The sequence below is a fragment of the Ooceraea biroi genome, chromosome 11 (genome assembly GCF_003672135.1).
Source record: "Ooceraea biroi isolate clonal line C1 chromosome 11, Obir_v5.4, whole genome shotgun sequence".
Lineage (NCBI taxonomy): Eukaryota > Metazoa > Arthropoda > Insecta > Hymenoptera > Formicidae > Ooceraea > Ooceraea biroi.
The window spans coordinates 10,156,652-10,173,691 of NC_039516.1; the positions used below are offsets into that span (position 1 = coordinate 10,156,652).

The following is a 17,040-nucleotide window of genomic DNA, read 5'->3' on the forward strand; positions in this document are numbered from 1 at the left end:
GCGCCCTGCAAGTTAATCTCCCCTGGCAAAACTAGGGTCCAACCCCGACAGGTCACGACTGTCCGCGGCGGTCATTGGCAACTCCTCGGGCGCGGGGACGCGGACGGTCGAAATGGGGAGTTCGCCAACGCGGATCCCGAAGCGGCGAGTTGTTGTTTCGATTGCCGGGTCCGCGCCACGGTTCATTCCTGCAGAAACCGATCCAATTATCCGTTACGCCCCGGAGCGCGGACCGCCGCGTGAGCGAGCGACCGCTTTTATCGCCTCAAATCTGTGGCCCCGCGACACCGCATCGACCTATCTAGCAACCCCTTTCCCTCCCCCCACGTTGGCGGTCACCGGATACCGTGCGCGCGTACGCTCTCGCCCTTTTCCATACCGCGCGCGGACGTGATTTGTCGAACGGTTTACCCCGGGATTCGTGGCAAATCGCGGGTTTCGGGTTCGACGAACCGGATCGCTGTTTACGAGCCGCGCGCCTGCTGCCTCTCTCTCTTTCTCTCTCCCTCTTGGCTAAATCGAGGGGCAGCTTCCAGTGGCTTTATCGCCGATCGCACGCGAAGAGGAAACCAGCAAAAGTGAGAACAGCTCGGGAAAGATGCAAGAAGCGACCGATCGAACGAGGAAGAGAAAGAGAGAGAGAAAGCAAGATCAGAGAGGAAAAAACGTACGGGCGAAAAAGGCGAGTAGGGGATGGTCGACGAGGGCGACGGTGCACGAGAGGGTAAAAGAGAGTAAGATGGATGGGCCGGCGCTGCGAGAGCGTCGGGGCGAACGAGTGGAGGGACGAAACGGACGGAAGGGCGTGAGGGCAGAAGGGTAAGGTCGAGGAGTAGTAACATGAGAAAGGGAGCCAAGGGGGAACCGCGACCGCGACCAAGAAGGGAGGAAGACGAAGGAGAAGAAAAAGAGAGCGAGGGGGCGCCGCGAGGGACTAAAGTACGCGCGACCAAGTCGTCGGGAAAGCCACCAGGAAAGATGGATCAAGGGGGAATAAGAGAGTAAGATGTGCCGGCGTCGGCGAAGGGGAAGGAGGCGGAAAGAAGGGAAGAGTACTCCCTGAGAAAGGGCGAAATAAAAGCGCACCGAGCGTGAAAGTAATCTCGTGACGCTAAAGCGCCCGCGAACGCGACGGGCTATAACCGCCACCCCGTGATTCCCCATCGACGTCGCTGCGACATAACGGTAGTTAGGGGTGTCAAAGTCCGACGAAGAGCGCCTGCTTTCCATACTAATGCGGCCGTCATCTCTTTCCCCGCCAGGCAACATTTTCTCTCCCTTTCTTTTCTTCTAATTAGCAAGTCGTTGAAATTGCTCGGTGTAATTATTTCGTCAGATTTATCGTGAAACGAGCACGTAATGTCCATATGATAAAAGCACAACTGGGATCTATTACGTGTGTAACAAGAATTTGTTTTCGCTTTTCTCTTGGGGACAGGACTTTTGCAATCTTTTTAGTTGTTGCCGCATTTTGATCATCGTGATCTTGTTTCGAGCTCACTTTCACACTTTTCATATGGGAAATATGCATTTACCGAGCTGTGAATGGCAATGTTCGTTTTATATTTGATATTAAATTGAGCGAGGATATTATATCTCGTAATTCCTTTTAGCCATACTACGACAAATATAAACTCTACTCCATGCACTGCACTAAAGCTCTGAAACTCGATATCGCTTTCAATTTATACTAGTTACAGCGTTATGGAATTCAAAATGAAGCACTTTCTATTCTTAGGATCTGATATTTGATCAATCTATTGCATTGTGTTATTTGTGTATATGTATATTTTCTTTCTTCTTATATCACAATAATTTATTTCCATATTTTCAAATTATTTTTATTTCTTGTGTGTTTAATATTTTGAATTACGGAGGAAAATACAGTGTAGAGATTATTATATTTTTGTAATGTCTAGCGTCATATTGAGAGCAATCCTGAGTGTACACTATAATAAAGTATATTATATTCTGTTCTATTTTATTCTAATTAAAAACAATTTTTCCGAAAAGAAAGAGAAAGAGAGAGAGAGAATTATGAAAGTTACTTCGCCGCAGATACTATCAGGATAAAGCGCACGAGTTTATCAATCTTACTTTTTGCACTTGTTATATTTAGCACAGATATTTCACCGGCGAGGCGGTTAAGGTAACGTAAATCTCGTAGGAACATAAGAAAAATACTCTGTGAACAATAGATATTACAGCAATTACATAATTTAAATTTAATCATATAATTCTGATGATTAATTAAATTAGACATGATTATCATTCCAATCATTGTAGCATCAAAGCAGCATAAGAACGACGCGAAAGTTCAAGCGCGGCAACGGAAGACTAATTTTCTTAATTTTGTTTCGCTCTTTTAACGTTAGTGGATTAATTAAACTCAATCGCGCACGCGGTAAACAACGTAATTCCCGTTATCATTAAACGTAAGAATGAATACAGGAGGATCGGAAAAACCACATCGAGAGGGAAAGAGACAATCGTGGTGCCAGAGCAGACGAGGGGAGAGTAGCAGTGACAGGAAAGAGAACGAACAAGCCAACCCAGCTAAAAACAAAGAGCAAGAATAAAAGAAGAAAAGAGAGAGAGAGAGACAGACAGGGAGTGAATGAGTGAGAGAACGCCGGCTGAGGTGGAGGATCGTGCGGAAAAGGATACAAAAACAGAGAAAAATGGCAAAACACCGAGGGGAAACGGAGAGTAGCAGGATCAGGGGGAAGGAAGGATAAAGGGATCAGGAAGAGGAAGGTGGCGCGCGAGAAAAACACGTAGTCGAGCGGGACAGAAAGACCAACAAAAGGCCGGCATCAGAGTCGCCGAGGGAAAGGAAGGGGGTTGGAACTGGGAGGAAGCCTGACGAGAGGAGAGGCGGAAGGACGAGAGAGGAAAAAAAGGGACACTCGCCGTGGAGGAGGTGCGAGACCGTTGGAAAAACGCGAAGCGGAGAAGCCGAGGGGCGAAGCGCCGCCGGTCAGTCAACGGCGGGCGCGGGGTTGAGCGGGTGTGGGCGGCGAACCACAAAAGAACACGTGAATAAACGTAGAAACGAATTAATTATATCCCACGGCGATGTAATACGGCGTGGGGGAACGGGGAGGGTTTGGGAGTAGAAACGCAAAACGTCATGTCGAACAATGACGTCCGCACGTCGATGATACGCGATGCAATCCCGGTAACGAGTAATTCGCGGCAAGTAGAGTAGGGGTGGTGGATGGATGGATGGATGGATGGATGGATGGATCGGTGATACCATGAACGGGTAATTACAGTAAACAGAAGTCGTCAATAACGATGATTAAATGAGGTGCGCGCGTTCGTACAATTCCGCACGTCGCAATACAACCCGCATTTAGAGTGCAATCAGTCGCGAACGGGTCTCTCTCTCTTTCTGTCTATCTCTGTCTCTTTTTCTTTCCCTTTCTTTTGATGCGAATTAGCGCTGATAAATCGCGTGCTATCTTGCTATTGTTAACGCTGACGGCGCAAACAACAGCGAAATATGCGCATTGACAGCAGCCGATTTCGCGCTGTTTCCCTCGGAGAGAAAAACCATCATTTTCCGCCCGTTTGTTGAAACGCTTATTATTTCGACGGGTGCAAAGTACGGAAAATGAACATGAGGAAGGAAAAGAGAGTAGAAAGTGAAGAAGAGAAGGAGGAGGAGGAAGCAGAGGCAGAGGAAGAGCAGAAAGGAAATCTTATCTTGATTCTTAGTAAATTAGGTTGTTCGGAATAAGTGAGTCCACTAATAAGTTTGCGGCTTTTGCGCAGAGTAGGATATCTACTGCGTAATTCTGCCTCCTTAATGTCCGAACTTTATTTCGTCAGAGGAATTTTCGGGGCCACAAGGGGAGATAATTTCATTTTTAACGGGCAAAACGCAAATCCCCTCCGTCATCATTATTTACTCTTCTGTCCTGCATAATATATGTTAACGAGCTCATAACGAGCATACAACAAGTATTAATGGATCTGTAATAAGATCGAGTGATCCAGAATCGAATAATCCATTTTTACGTTTCCCTATCACGAAACACCGCGACGCAATGTCGGACGACGTTGGCCGGTTTGCCTAAACTGGCGTAAAGGAACCATTTTTCCCACTAATCGAACAGTCGATCAAACGTCGGGAGCAGTTTAAACGACTCCGCGGATGCGGAGATATTAAAAAATGCGGCTAACAAAATGAATCGTGTCGCGAGCGATATCGAGTACTCGCTCGCTCGTTCGCATAGCTCCAGCTCCACGGGCTCGTAAAATCGCGCGCGGAAGACAAATCGCCCGTGGAGGAAGGGTAGGGCGAAAGGGAAAAGGGCGAAGTGAGCGGAAAAGAGAGACAAATTGGAAAAGCCCGGGGAAAGGAACGAGTTAGCGAGGGCACGTCGGAAACGATCGGGGAACAATGAGGAAGGAGAGTCCGAGCTCAAAGCCAGGAAACCGTGCGTCGGAAAGCGTCGAGAGGACGGGAAGAGAATAAGCGAGAAGAGGAGCGAGAAAATAATTGAGAACGAGAGAAAGAGAGAGGAAAAACGAGAGAGAGAAGATGGGACAGAAAGATATTTGAGGGACAGTGCGAAATAAGCGTGTGGTAAACGAGCGGATAGAAGGCTTCAGCAGTAAAGAACGAACGCGAGCGAGAAAGAGAAAAATCTATTTATTATTGTGCAATTCGAGTTTTGTGAAGCCTGATGCACAGTCAAACGGGGATACAAAAATAACAAGGATAACAAGCGCGACCATCGAAGATTGTCTCTGAAAATCGCGCGGTTTTTTTCCGTTGCTGATTTATTCGCGTCAATTTAAAAGTCTTAAAAATATATTTTTCCGCCGCGAAAATAGCGAGATGCAGTAATGCTCGAGTTGCGAGTATTAGAGAAGAGAAGCAAATTCAATTCTAGAAATGCAAAGCTACATTATTCAAGTAACAAATTCTCATTGTCCATTAATATAAATCAATTCCTCGAATCCTATTAATATGCGTTATTCTTCGAATTTTTTAACACGAAAGCAGTTTCTTGAAAATAGCACGTATTATAAAATCATGAATATCATGATACATTAAAATTAATTTTTTAATTTTACTTTTTGTTGCTTTCTTTTAAATTCACTGTTTTAAAAATTCACTTCAAGACTCATCGTCGCCATGGAATAATTAAAGACTGTTATTCATGGAACATGCAGTCTTATCGACGCGCATTACATTTTCACCTCTTCTGAAATTGGAGCGAAATTTATGAAATGATATATAATATATATATCATTTCATAAATTATATATATATATATATATATACGATGTCTGCGAATCGATCGCAGCCAGAATAGACAGGAGCATTATGTACCCCGCGAGGGTGAGACACGTAGAGCGCAAGCCGAAAAGAGGAAAGTCAGCAGCGTGAGGGAGAAACGCGGGGGTACCGATATAGGGTTTCGAAAGGGCGGCAGCGAGGAGGAGGGTGAAATAACGAGTACCGCAACGGTACCGGCACCACCGCGGATATATGATTCATTCGGCGGCGCGCGTTACGAATGATAACTCATGCATATTGAACGGGGCAACGGGGGGTTGGATTGTTCCATGAGTCGACGGCGGTACACGCGTCGCGGCGCGAAACGATGGCGGCGACGACGAGGACGACGAGGATGACGATTGCCGCTGGCAACGAACGAGAACCATGACGACGACAGTGAATGGTGATACGGCGGTTAGCGGCGGCGATGGTGGTTGTAGCGGCGCGGGGGTTGACGATGACGGTGACTCGGATCCTCGATGAATAAGAGCGAGGGCGCAGGGGGGCAAGCGCCCCTATTATCTCGCCGGGAAGGCCCTCTCAGCCGAAAAGGGAAAGAGAGAGAGAGAGAGAGAGAGAGAGAGAGAGAGAGAGAGACAGAGTCGGCGGACGTGCGCGCGCGCGCTTCCGACTCGGCGGTGTCGTTAATTAGGTCGGGACCGTCGACAACGACGACGATGACGACGACGACGAGGCGCAGCCGACGCGAGCGAGAGAGTGACGAACAAAAACCAATTTCGACTTTAGCTCCCCCGCGAAATTTTGGCCCGCTTCTGCTGCTAAATGATAATATTTGGTTGCGCACGTTCTCTCGTCTCTCCTCCTCTATTGCTATCTCACGTGCGCATTTCCTCCGTTTCTCTCTCTCTCTCTCTTTTCTATTATCCCTCTTTCTCTCTCACGTCTCTTTCAGTAATTTTCCGGTCCTCGGCTGCGGCTGCGGAAGCTGCCACCGCTGCTGATGCATAGGATACACGGAGGAACGAATTCGGCGTGTGAATGAGCGTGCCCGTATTTTCCAGGGGTAACTTCGTCGCGCGGCGCCGTCTTCCACTATACGAATTTCCAACGGGTTCGTCCTCAAAATTCGCTCGCCGGCGTCGTCCGAATAAGAAATCGTCCCCTTCGCCAGCGTAGCGAGAATTTTGGTACCTCGTACGCTCGAGCACGATACGAGAAGCGTTTGGCTTGTTTTTCTTCTTATGAAAATTTTCTCTTTTTCGAAGTGCCATCTATTCCATTATATATAAAAATGTTTTCCATCCGAGATAAATACAGCGATTTTTATGCAACAATGAATAAAGGGATATTTAACGGGACATAAAATGTTGAAATCTTGAAAAAACTGCAACGCCACAGTGACAAATAGCTTTTTGCCCGGTCAAACATGTGGACCGTTTTGCAAACGTGTTTTCAGTGCAAGTCATAAGGATCGACATTTTTCGCCGATTTTTGTTTCAAGATTTCCGATGTGAAAAGCGTCGCGCGCGTACTCGATCCCAGAAAAAAAGCAGGTCCAGAGCGAATAAATATCGCGCGCGGTATTTTTTGATCCCGTTCCTTTCGCTTGTCGTTGAAATTTTACCTGGGAATTGGCGCGTGCGCATAACAGAAAAAGTGAGAAAGAGATAGAGAGCCGCGAATGATAATATTTTCGGCCGTGCTCGGTTTCCCAATGAGATCCGCCAGTAACTTCGAGTTTCTCGATAATAACGGAATATATAGGGGCGCCGAAAGGGGGGGGGGCGGAGAGGAGACTCCTCTTTCGAACAATGCACTCGGCATACATAAATAACCGGGAACATTTTTTTTCCTGCCTTCCCGGTGCCCGAGCCGGGTTTATTCTCGCTCCCGGCGCAGGGGTGCCTCTGAAATTTTTCGGGAAACTTCCCCGGCGCGAACTTGGAGTCGGCCGTCTTCCTTTTTTCCGGGCGGTCGGGCGGCGGGAAAAAAAATCAGTTAATATTTTGCCGTGTATTCACGTCGCGTACTCCGTCACGCTGGAGGAGCTTACGGTTTATCCGTTAAAAAATAACGTACACGCGATATTTCATCGATTTCATTTGCTCCGCGAGTGCGACGAGGTTACGGGATGCGGGAGAAAGGAAGACCGGACAGTTTTCGGAACGCGGGGGTTAAACCTGCCTGGCTCAACGAGACGATTGTTTCGCCAAGGAAATTGCTTTTTTTCGCAATTTCACGATACGTGTTCGAGCGATCGATAATACCCCTCTTCTTCGAAGATATCATCTGATCCTCCATTCCGCGACGAAATTAGAGAAGTTCATTCAACGCGAGATCAAGCGATTGCCGATCGCTGGCGCGATTCATAATCGACGTACGTTTCCATGAAAAGCAAATAAATCGCTCTCTTCGGATCAGGGGGAAGAGGGGGTTGGGGATGCAGCGCGCGACATCGAACAAAAACGAATTTTCCGAAAACACGCTTCTCGCTATTTTTATACTGTTTTAAATAAATACTGAAATTTGATTTTCGGTACGTGTTGTTTTTGCCGGAAATGGCCGATTCGATTACAATGAAGCAGGCGGTGGGGAGGGGAAAAATACACAGCGGCAAATGTTGCATCGGCGCCGCCAGTGGGACGCAAACGTGCACGATCCCCTGGTTTCTCGCGTCTCTGTGTCTCGCGCAATTAATAAACGTCGCCCCGGCGTAAGCTCCTCAATAAAAGTCTTTAGCCCTGTGACGTCTTTAATTAAGTCGTTCGCGACGGCTACCACGACCACGGGAAACGAGAAGCCGTCTCGCGCGATGCTTTTTCGCCCGTCCCGTCCCGTTACTGTAATGAATCCAGCCATGATCCCATATTAATTGGCGGCTCGCTGCGACGCGACGTTAGCGAGCAGGGAAAATAAAAAGCCGAGACGATACCTTGTGTAAAGATCAAGTGGCGGTCGACCCACAAGAAGAACGGGACGAGGGTAGTGGCAAGAACGGAAGGGAAATAGAGGGAAAAAACACGAGAAAACGCGCTCCTTTATGCGAGGAGAAGTTGCGCGTTTAATCCTACGTAGATTTCCGTGCTCGAGCGCGAGAGACATCGTATAAAAGGACCGATGGTGGGAAAAGAGGGAAAACTAAAAGATAGAGAAGAAGGAGGAGAGGCAAGACGAGCAGGAGGAAAAGAGGGTGAAGGTCGGAGACGTCAGAGACTGCGGAGGAAGCAGCAAAGAGAGAATGGCGTGTTCAAGGGGCCCTTTATGGGAGTCGAGTGCGTGCGGACGCAACTGCCGCTCTAATGCCGCGTAATTCCTCGCGGTTATTTACGGTGATTAATAAAGGAGAGTTGGGGAAACGGCTGGAATTAGCGGGTAAGAACGCCGCGTCCGCCCTCCGCGAGAAGAAGGGGGATCCCGGGGGAGAGCAGGAGGTGTGAGATTGCGATCAGATTCAGTGTTTTATGACGCTCCACGCTCGGAGCCACGGGAGGATCCCGAAGGTGGCGCACTTATGCCCTACACGTCGCTACCGCAATGCGAAAATACGGAGAGTATTCCAACGTATACGTTCATCCCCCATCCGGATATCTAAATTTTCGCGACTCCGTGACTTCCCGTATCTTCGTTCATGTTCGCTCGAATCGCGAACTCGAATATTACTCGATATAATTATTACCTACCTCTCGGCGACGGAATCTCCCGATTATTTTCAAGATTGTTTGCAAAACGGAGACACGAGAAATTTCGGTCGCACGTCCCGCGCCGCTGCGGGACCGGTAACGCGGAAACGAGAGAATGACGGGCGCGCATAAGAATCGCGAGAGAATATCGCGCGGTGCACAAAGGCAGCCTGGCAGCCCGGGCTCGAAGCGAGTTGTGCGACTCAGCGAGTCGCGCGCAAGACGATTAGGGAAGGAATATACGGAAAATTGGAAGGGCGGCGGAAACGATGGAGAGCGAGGGAGAAAGAGAGAGGCAGAAATTCTTTGAAGACCCGAGCGATATCCATATTGTAAGTCGCCCTGAACCCCACGATAAACCCCTCTGCTCACGGAATGTGGCATTGATATCCTCGCGAGAGGGTTTTCCATGAGGGTAAGAATAGTAGCGGCGGTGCGCGCTACCACGGCGCGCCCTGCAAAAATAAAAGTGCCTTTTCATGTCAGAGTGCGGGAATAAAAGATGTCCCGTTTCCGTTCGCGAGAATAGCTGACCTGGTCAGCTCGGTTGCAACTTTCGGGGGTGCTTGCAACATTCGTGGCGTGCGGCGAGAAGAGGGTCACGAGGGAGCGAGAACGTATGCAAGGGTATCGTCAAGGCGCATCGCAAAATTGAAACGATGACAGCGATGTTGCATTTATAAAAGGGTGAAGATAAAAGGGGAGAAGAAAGAGGAGAAAGACTGACTGTGAAAATTGGTACTCACGTGGAGAATCATCAACTCACGAAAAGGCGAAATAAATAAACATGAAGATCAGTACCGTGTTGCAACACGTCGCGTAGATCCACTTTTATTTTAGTACTTTATTACATTTTTAATGCAGGTCAGTCGCGAATATATATACGGAAATCGCTGGAAACGGAGTTAGTCTAATGTCATGATAACGGCGTGATGGAAGAAACACGATTTCTTTCGGGAATATTTCATAACGAAAAAAACCAGGGGAAAAAATCGTGCTTAAAAATAAGTTTCGCGAGTTTCGCGATACAATTTAAACTTTCATAAATTGAAAACGCGCCCGTCCCCGTCGTGCTTCTTAAAGTTAAAGAAGCTACGGAATTCGCTGTCGCGGGGGAGGACGAAAAGGGACTGCAAGATTGAGGCGGTCATGCCGGTACATTAATTCCTAATACCCGGCAGAGAACGTCGGCGTAAGGAGCATTAAAGAAAGACGGGAAAGAGGAACGGTAAAGGCGTGAAAGAGAAGAGGCAGCAAAGGCGGGAGGAAAACCGTGACGGAAAGGTCAAACGATGCTTAGAACCTCGCGCCCTTTTGACGCGCATGGAACGTGTCCGGCGACACGCGACGCGGATTTAATACCGCATAATTCCGCGCGGCTTACGTAAGACGATTAAAAGAAGGAACAAGAAGTAACACGGTGGAAGGACGGAAAATGGCGATCGTGCCCGTCTAAAACGGGAACGGCGAGCAGGTAAACGGAAAATTACATAAAATGCGATCCTTCGCGTGCAGAAGGGTGCGCGGGCGCGCAAATTCCGATTGATTTAACCGCGAACAGCCACATTAATTCTGCGCGCTGCGTAAGACGTGGAAAAATCGAGCGCGACGCGGGACAGTCGGGCGATCGCAGACAGCGAGAAGGTAATTTGATGAAATATCGCGGGCCTTCGGGCGTGCCGCCGCCAGCAGACGACGCGGAAAGTCGCATTAATTTAAGGACGATCGTGACGTCGGCGCGGGGATGAAACCACCCTCGCCCGCCGTTCGAACTTGGCCGTCGCGTCGTATGCGCTCGCACGTTGGCGTCTTCCCTTGGCGTTGTCACTCCTTTTTCCCTTTAATTGCTACGATAATCGCCACGTCCTTCCACATCCAAGAATATATTTGTGACGCGCGAACTTTGCAACTCATCGTCGAGATTGCTGATTTCCATCCTCGCTTTTCATCCCTTCGCTCCTTTTTTTAATTAGCCACTGTGTAACGTGCGTTTGTCACGGTGGATCATTATTCTTCTGTACCATTCATTGAGAGTACTCGCGTTTTTATTGGCGAGGGCTCGCCGTAGGCGGCTGTATTTATAATCCATTTTCATTATTCTTAAATGAGCTCCATCTTCGTCTCCTTCACCCGCTGTGTAAAACGATTTCTCTCAATCTTTCAGCGGCCCTCGCTTTTTCAACAGTGAGTGCGCATTCATAATTGAAAGCTAATTGAGAGGATAATTCCGTCTGTATTTTTTATGAAAACACGCTTTCGCCCGCTGTCGGTATGAAAAACGGAGGGGACTCTCTCCTGTGCAAACTTAAAATGCGTTTGCTTCATGCATTTATTATAAAAGCACCGTAAATTTTTATCAGCGTTTGGAAACGCGCTGCAATTTCGCGAACTTTATTGTCGAAGCACGATCGACGAGGGATGAAAGTTCCTCGAAGCATTGACCTGTATTCCACTACTTGGTTGTAGAACATTCCAACGCAGACGTCCCATTTACTCTCTTACACAATGCAATTTTTTTAACGAATCCTCGCAGTATTATTATTTGATTCTCTCGAGCGCTCGAGTACTAGAGAACTCGCGCGAGCGCGCGGAACTCGCCTCTCTTTCTCTCACGGGATTTCGCGCGTCGCATCGGGGAATCGAAATTTTTCTCGTTACCGTCCGTCGTCGTTAAGACGCCCGACGTCCCCCAGCCATCTCCTGAAGAACACTCGCACTCGTTAATTTCACAACGAGCTTTAGGACGAGGGCACTCACACATGGCAACCATAAATAAAGTGACGGAACAGCGCGCCGTGTATTTGGAATTCCGGAAGGGTTGTGAGAAAAGAGGAAGGAGGAGGAAAAGCGGGAGGACGAAGGGGAGGGCAATTCCGGGGACGTCGAGCACCACCATCAGTCTCTCGGCTTGAAGTATTCCTGTCTTCGAGTGCATCTCTCCGCGCGAGAGCAGTCGTAATCCTGTTACGCTCGCCTGTAATTGTTGCGTACTCGAAGGACTCAATTTTCGAATCCCGCAGTCGCGTCAGACAGGCGTCGTTAAAACGTGCCGCTTAATTTGTCGTGTCTCACCCAGCTCGATATTGCATATTACGTCGTGAGAGCCAACAAATACCCGTGTAGTATCATTTGCAAACACCTTGCAGGAAAATTGTTCGCTGCGGACGACAAGATCCCGAGCGTTTCACGCTCTCGTGTAAATTAAGATTCATTTCTACCGAAAATTTATGCTCAAAGGAAGAAATGCGCCGACGATTGCATTATACAGTTACTCGTCACTGTTATTTTTTACGGTTACGGAAAAGAGAGAGGATCGCTTCTGGAGTAATGCCCGAGCGAAATTCCACCGGAAGAATACCAGGAGATTTTGACGAATTTTCCATTAACAAATTTCACGCGTTGTACACACCGTAAGACACCATGACGACTGTTGTTACAGACTGCATTACGAAGTCGGACGAGCAATGGTCCACGTCGAAATGTTATTTTATTTGACTCGGCAGTTATTCCGACAGAATCGACACGCCGCACGAAAAATACGAGGGACGATCGTTCGACAAACCGATCGAAGTTTATCCGCGGACGCGTGCCGCAGAGTAAATGCGCGAATGACAAATAACAAATAAGGAACACGCGCCCGATAAAACGATAAGGGTGGAAGCATTAAGCCAGAATTTATTTTCCCTCTTTCGTCGCATCGTTATTTTAGCGTAGCGAGAGCGAGATAAAACTTCGTCCGAACAATGCGCCGGGATTCAGCGTGTGCGGTTTACGGAGGTACGTCGAATCTATCGTGTTTCGCGAATTTTTTAGATTCCCAGCCGAGCGTGGTTAGACAGAGGGAGAGAAAAATCGAAAAAGAAAAGGAAAATGGAGAGAGGAGAGGGAGAACAGCGGTATCGGAGTTTGGATACGGTCTCGTCGCGACCACCACGATCCTCGATAATAGGGTCAAATCGGTGGAAATTTATGGGCGTTGACCCCGCTGTGTACGATTCATCCCCCCGCGGTGAAACGAGGCAGGGTGGACAGGAGGGAAAGCGGAAAAAAAAGAGAAAGGCCAGGCTCTGCCGGTGGCGATCAAATTCATTATCTTCGCATATTTTATGCGCGGCGGCAGGCCGGCGCACCGAAAGTTTACGTTAAATTAACCGTCGTGTTACGGGCTCATTGCGGAATGCGTCCCCCGAGGGGGAGGGCAGGACGAAATCGCCCGGTATCGGGTCGTTAAAAGGCAATTTGTAAAAGCGGTCCTTTCATAGTGTTGCCGTAACACGCGAAGGTATTTTTCCCTTACCTCCTCTCTCTCTCTTCCGCCCTTGCCTTGCCGCCGCGAAAAAGGGAAAACTCGGGGTCAAGTGTTCAACGTCGCGTTAGTTAACGTGGCGGGAGTTACGTCGTGCAAAGGCAAATGACTGCACGACGCTATGTATCGCCATACTTAAGGACAATTTCCTGCGACATTTCTTACACCCTCACGTCCCTGCACGATAGACACGCCACCAGTATTTTTTTTGTTTTATTTTATTTTTAAAGGAACTCGTTTAAAGAGACCAAGCGATCCTCATAATTTGACTTGACAATTGCATGATGCGATGATCAGACGTTTCGTAGATAATTCATTAGGATAAACTGGACACGTGATGGTATATTTCTTCGAAAATATCCGAGACCGCTGACACTGTCATTTAAAATTCGAGAGTTACGCTGCGATGTGATATTGTACGGATACGTCGGAGTACGTCGAACAAAGCGCTAATATAATTCACGCGGAGCGGCGAGAAAAAGCGAGAAAGGGAGAAGGCGCGCGCTATTTTATATTAAATCATGGCGAGGCGGCGGTCGCCACCACGACGACGGGGAAACGTCGGGAAAAAATGACGAATCATATCCCGTATCCCGGATATTAAAGAGCGGGACTTCGTCGCACAGCCCCGGCAGTTTTATAATAAAATAACACGCGCGGAGGACATTTATAAAGGAGGTTGCGAGGCACCGCGAGACGTTTGCGTGACGACGCCGCAACGTCGACGCAGTCAAGTGTCCCGATTTAGATCTGTGCTTTGCAAGATGCTTCGTCGTAGAAAATCTGTACGAACGACAAATTTGATTTTCGTTTCGTTTGAATATCTCAACGAGGCAAACTGAATCGCTGTCAATGTCTTTGACAGTGCGATATGTTGGGAGATACTCGAGAGTGTTGAGGATACTTGTCAGCACTCGGGAACGAAAAATCGAGATCTGAAAATAATATTGGAATATGAAGCAATAATGCAATCATACATGTTCGGGACTCAAATAGATCTCCACGACGAAAACCCAATAATTTAACATGACATTAGCATGAATATTTAGCATTTCTTTTGAGAAAACATCGTGACACTTTGATCATATTGACTTTGACGTCAACAAATTAGTGGTTGGTAATGTTCAACTATTTTTAATATGCATGAACACATGAAGGAGACAAATTTCTGATATCTCTCAGCAAAGTTTCTCTGAATGTGTGTATATTTATAATACAACTAGTATTTTTAAATAATTTAAAACTAGAACATGTCGTTTCTAGCTGTTTAATATTAAAGAAAATTTATTCACCAAAATGTATTGCACAAATACATACACTTTTAATCGAATTCTAAACGATTCGCCGTTATTTTTCTATTTGCGAGACTAGCCTCCCGACACATCTGCGGGCAACTGCTACGCGGTGTTTTAGCGCAAACGATATTTCGGATTTTATTTTCGTTGGCGCGCGATTGATTTTGTTTCTACCCCTGCCTCCTCTGAAATTCCGTTTTTGCGGCAGGGATCGCTCTTTCGCGGGAAACCGCGGTTTATCGTGATAACGCAGCTTTTGCGCCCGACTTGGCGCAAAGTTCCGCGTCAAGTTGAGCGGTCGGCGAGAGCCGAAAAAAAGGGGCGATACGTTATATCGATTAGCTGCATCCTCGGTACACAACACACACGTATCTATATAGAGATACATACGTACTATATATTGCCACAAGCCGCTTCCCTTACACGGGCAAATACGGCGTAGACACGCACGAGGATTCGCCCGTTTGTCCTGCGCGCGACGCGATCCATCGGCTCTCACGATTATCGATGTCACGCATCGCCACATCGCCATAATGCTACTGCAATTCGCCACCAATGCCGGTTAGCGTCTGCTAATGCCCTTGAAGCCCTCGGGATTATAATCGGCAAGATAAATCCGCGGGCGCCAGAGTAAAATCGATTTAAAATCCTCCAACTTGGTGATTGGTACTCCCGTGCAACTCTCCACGCGATTACTGCGTCCGTTTACCCGCTGCCGCGATAACGAGAACTGAGAATCTTCCCACGAACTACGTCAATTAAATTCTTCTTTAATTTAATTTAAACCGCAAGAGAGAGAGAGAGAGAGAGAAGGAGAGTAGCCCTTTCCTGCCTGGTCCCGGCGATGGTCCCGGATTTTCCGCGCGATTGTCCCATCTGCACGTAAGAAAATATGGTCACCCCGAAGCTATAAGCCAGTTTCCCTCGTCTTCGCAATGCGCGGACGTAACGAAGCGCGGGAATTATTTCTTATCCCTGTCGTTCTGGAAATTGCCCGGCGCGACCATGGGCGCCGCGAGACGATTTCCCCGGGTTTTCCTCGGATAAAAAGCGGAGGAAAAGTCCACTTGAGAAATACCGTCTTATTATAATTTTCATGGTACTCCTCCGAGGCTGCGAGGACGGTGAGGGGGACGGCGGACGAACGGGCAGAGGGTCAGAATATTTTGCTGTACACCATTAGTTGGATAATTGAAATAATTGCGGGGAGAGAGGAGAGAAGAGTTCCGGCGACGCCTATGATCGCGCTTATTTCTCGCGCTTATCCCTTGTGCTTATCCCTTGTACTTATCCCCATTCGCGCAAAGGCGGCAATCAAAAGTACATTTTCACTTAACCCGTCGCGTCGGAAATTCCGAGTCGGTGCTTTGAAGCGGCCTCGCTATTGACGGGGCTTCTAGTAAAATGGTGATTCAGGATACACAGGGTGATTCAGGATCCTGCTTGTGCACCGTCGCGTATTGAAGGCGCTTACTCAGCTGCAGTTATTCGCCGACCGTCAGAAGATGCCGCGGTTACAAGATACGAATTGATCAATCTAATCCCAAAGCTCAGGGATCGATTTTCCGAAAAAAGAAGAACAAAGAAGGATCTACGCGAACGTCGTTCGACATTTTCCATGTCATTCTCCGCCGTTTCTCCTCGTTCTCTGAAACGCTATCTCTTATCCGGTTCGCGATTGATAGCATTAACCGATATCCCGCTGAAGCTACCTTATAATCGGATGAGTCGTTATCTCGTTCTCGGCCTAACGATCTTCAGCGTCGCTGAGAATAGCGAACCCGCAGATGAGGCCCGCACGAACAAACGTTCAATTCGTCTTGCTCGCGCACAAGAACGTGTCAAGAAATTAATACCTTGTTTATAAACGTCATAGAGCCGCCTTCGCCGTCGTCGTCGTCGTCGTCGTCGTCGTCGTCGTCGTCGTCGTCTGCAGCAACCACCTGTTTACCTGACGTTATCGTCATCATCCTCCACCTCTCGGAGTTCCGTTGGCGCGTTCACCGCAGATGCCCTCTCTCTCTCTGTTTCTCATCTTCTCTTCCGTCACGCTATCTCTTCTTCCCTTAACAAACACACGGCATGTTCCGTGGATTACACACTATTCTCGCGGAATATTCTCGGTGGTTGGAATCGCTGCATCCTTTGGAAAGAGAGACGCCGTATCACGTATCTTCGTGTCTTCTTCTCCTGCTCCTCTCTTCTTCTCAGCGGTTCCTTTAATGTTCTCCCCCCATCGAGTGACGTCAACCGGAGACGCATCTTGCAAAAAGGGTCGCGTGCCCGACTCCTATCGTTTATTCAAAGAGTTGGAAGAGTCGCTCGTTGCCAGTGATTCGTGCATTTTGGTCGTTCAAATGGTGACGTTGTAACACTGTCAGGTAATTATACAGCGTACAAACAGCGCTGCTGGAACCGTCAGTATCATTTAATTAATGTTTAACGTTGATGTAACAATGGAACCGTGGAAAGTGGAATGAGAATTATACTAACTATGAA

General features: G+C 47.9%; 1 protein-coding gene across 1 annotated transcript in view; it reads left to right on the forward strand.

The window, feature by feature from the left end:
- Positions 1 to 17,040, forward strand: part of LOC105278748 — a 99,138-nt gene that overhangs the window by 71,579 nt on the left and 10,519 nt on the right. The window lies entirely within an intron of this gene.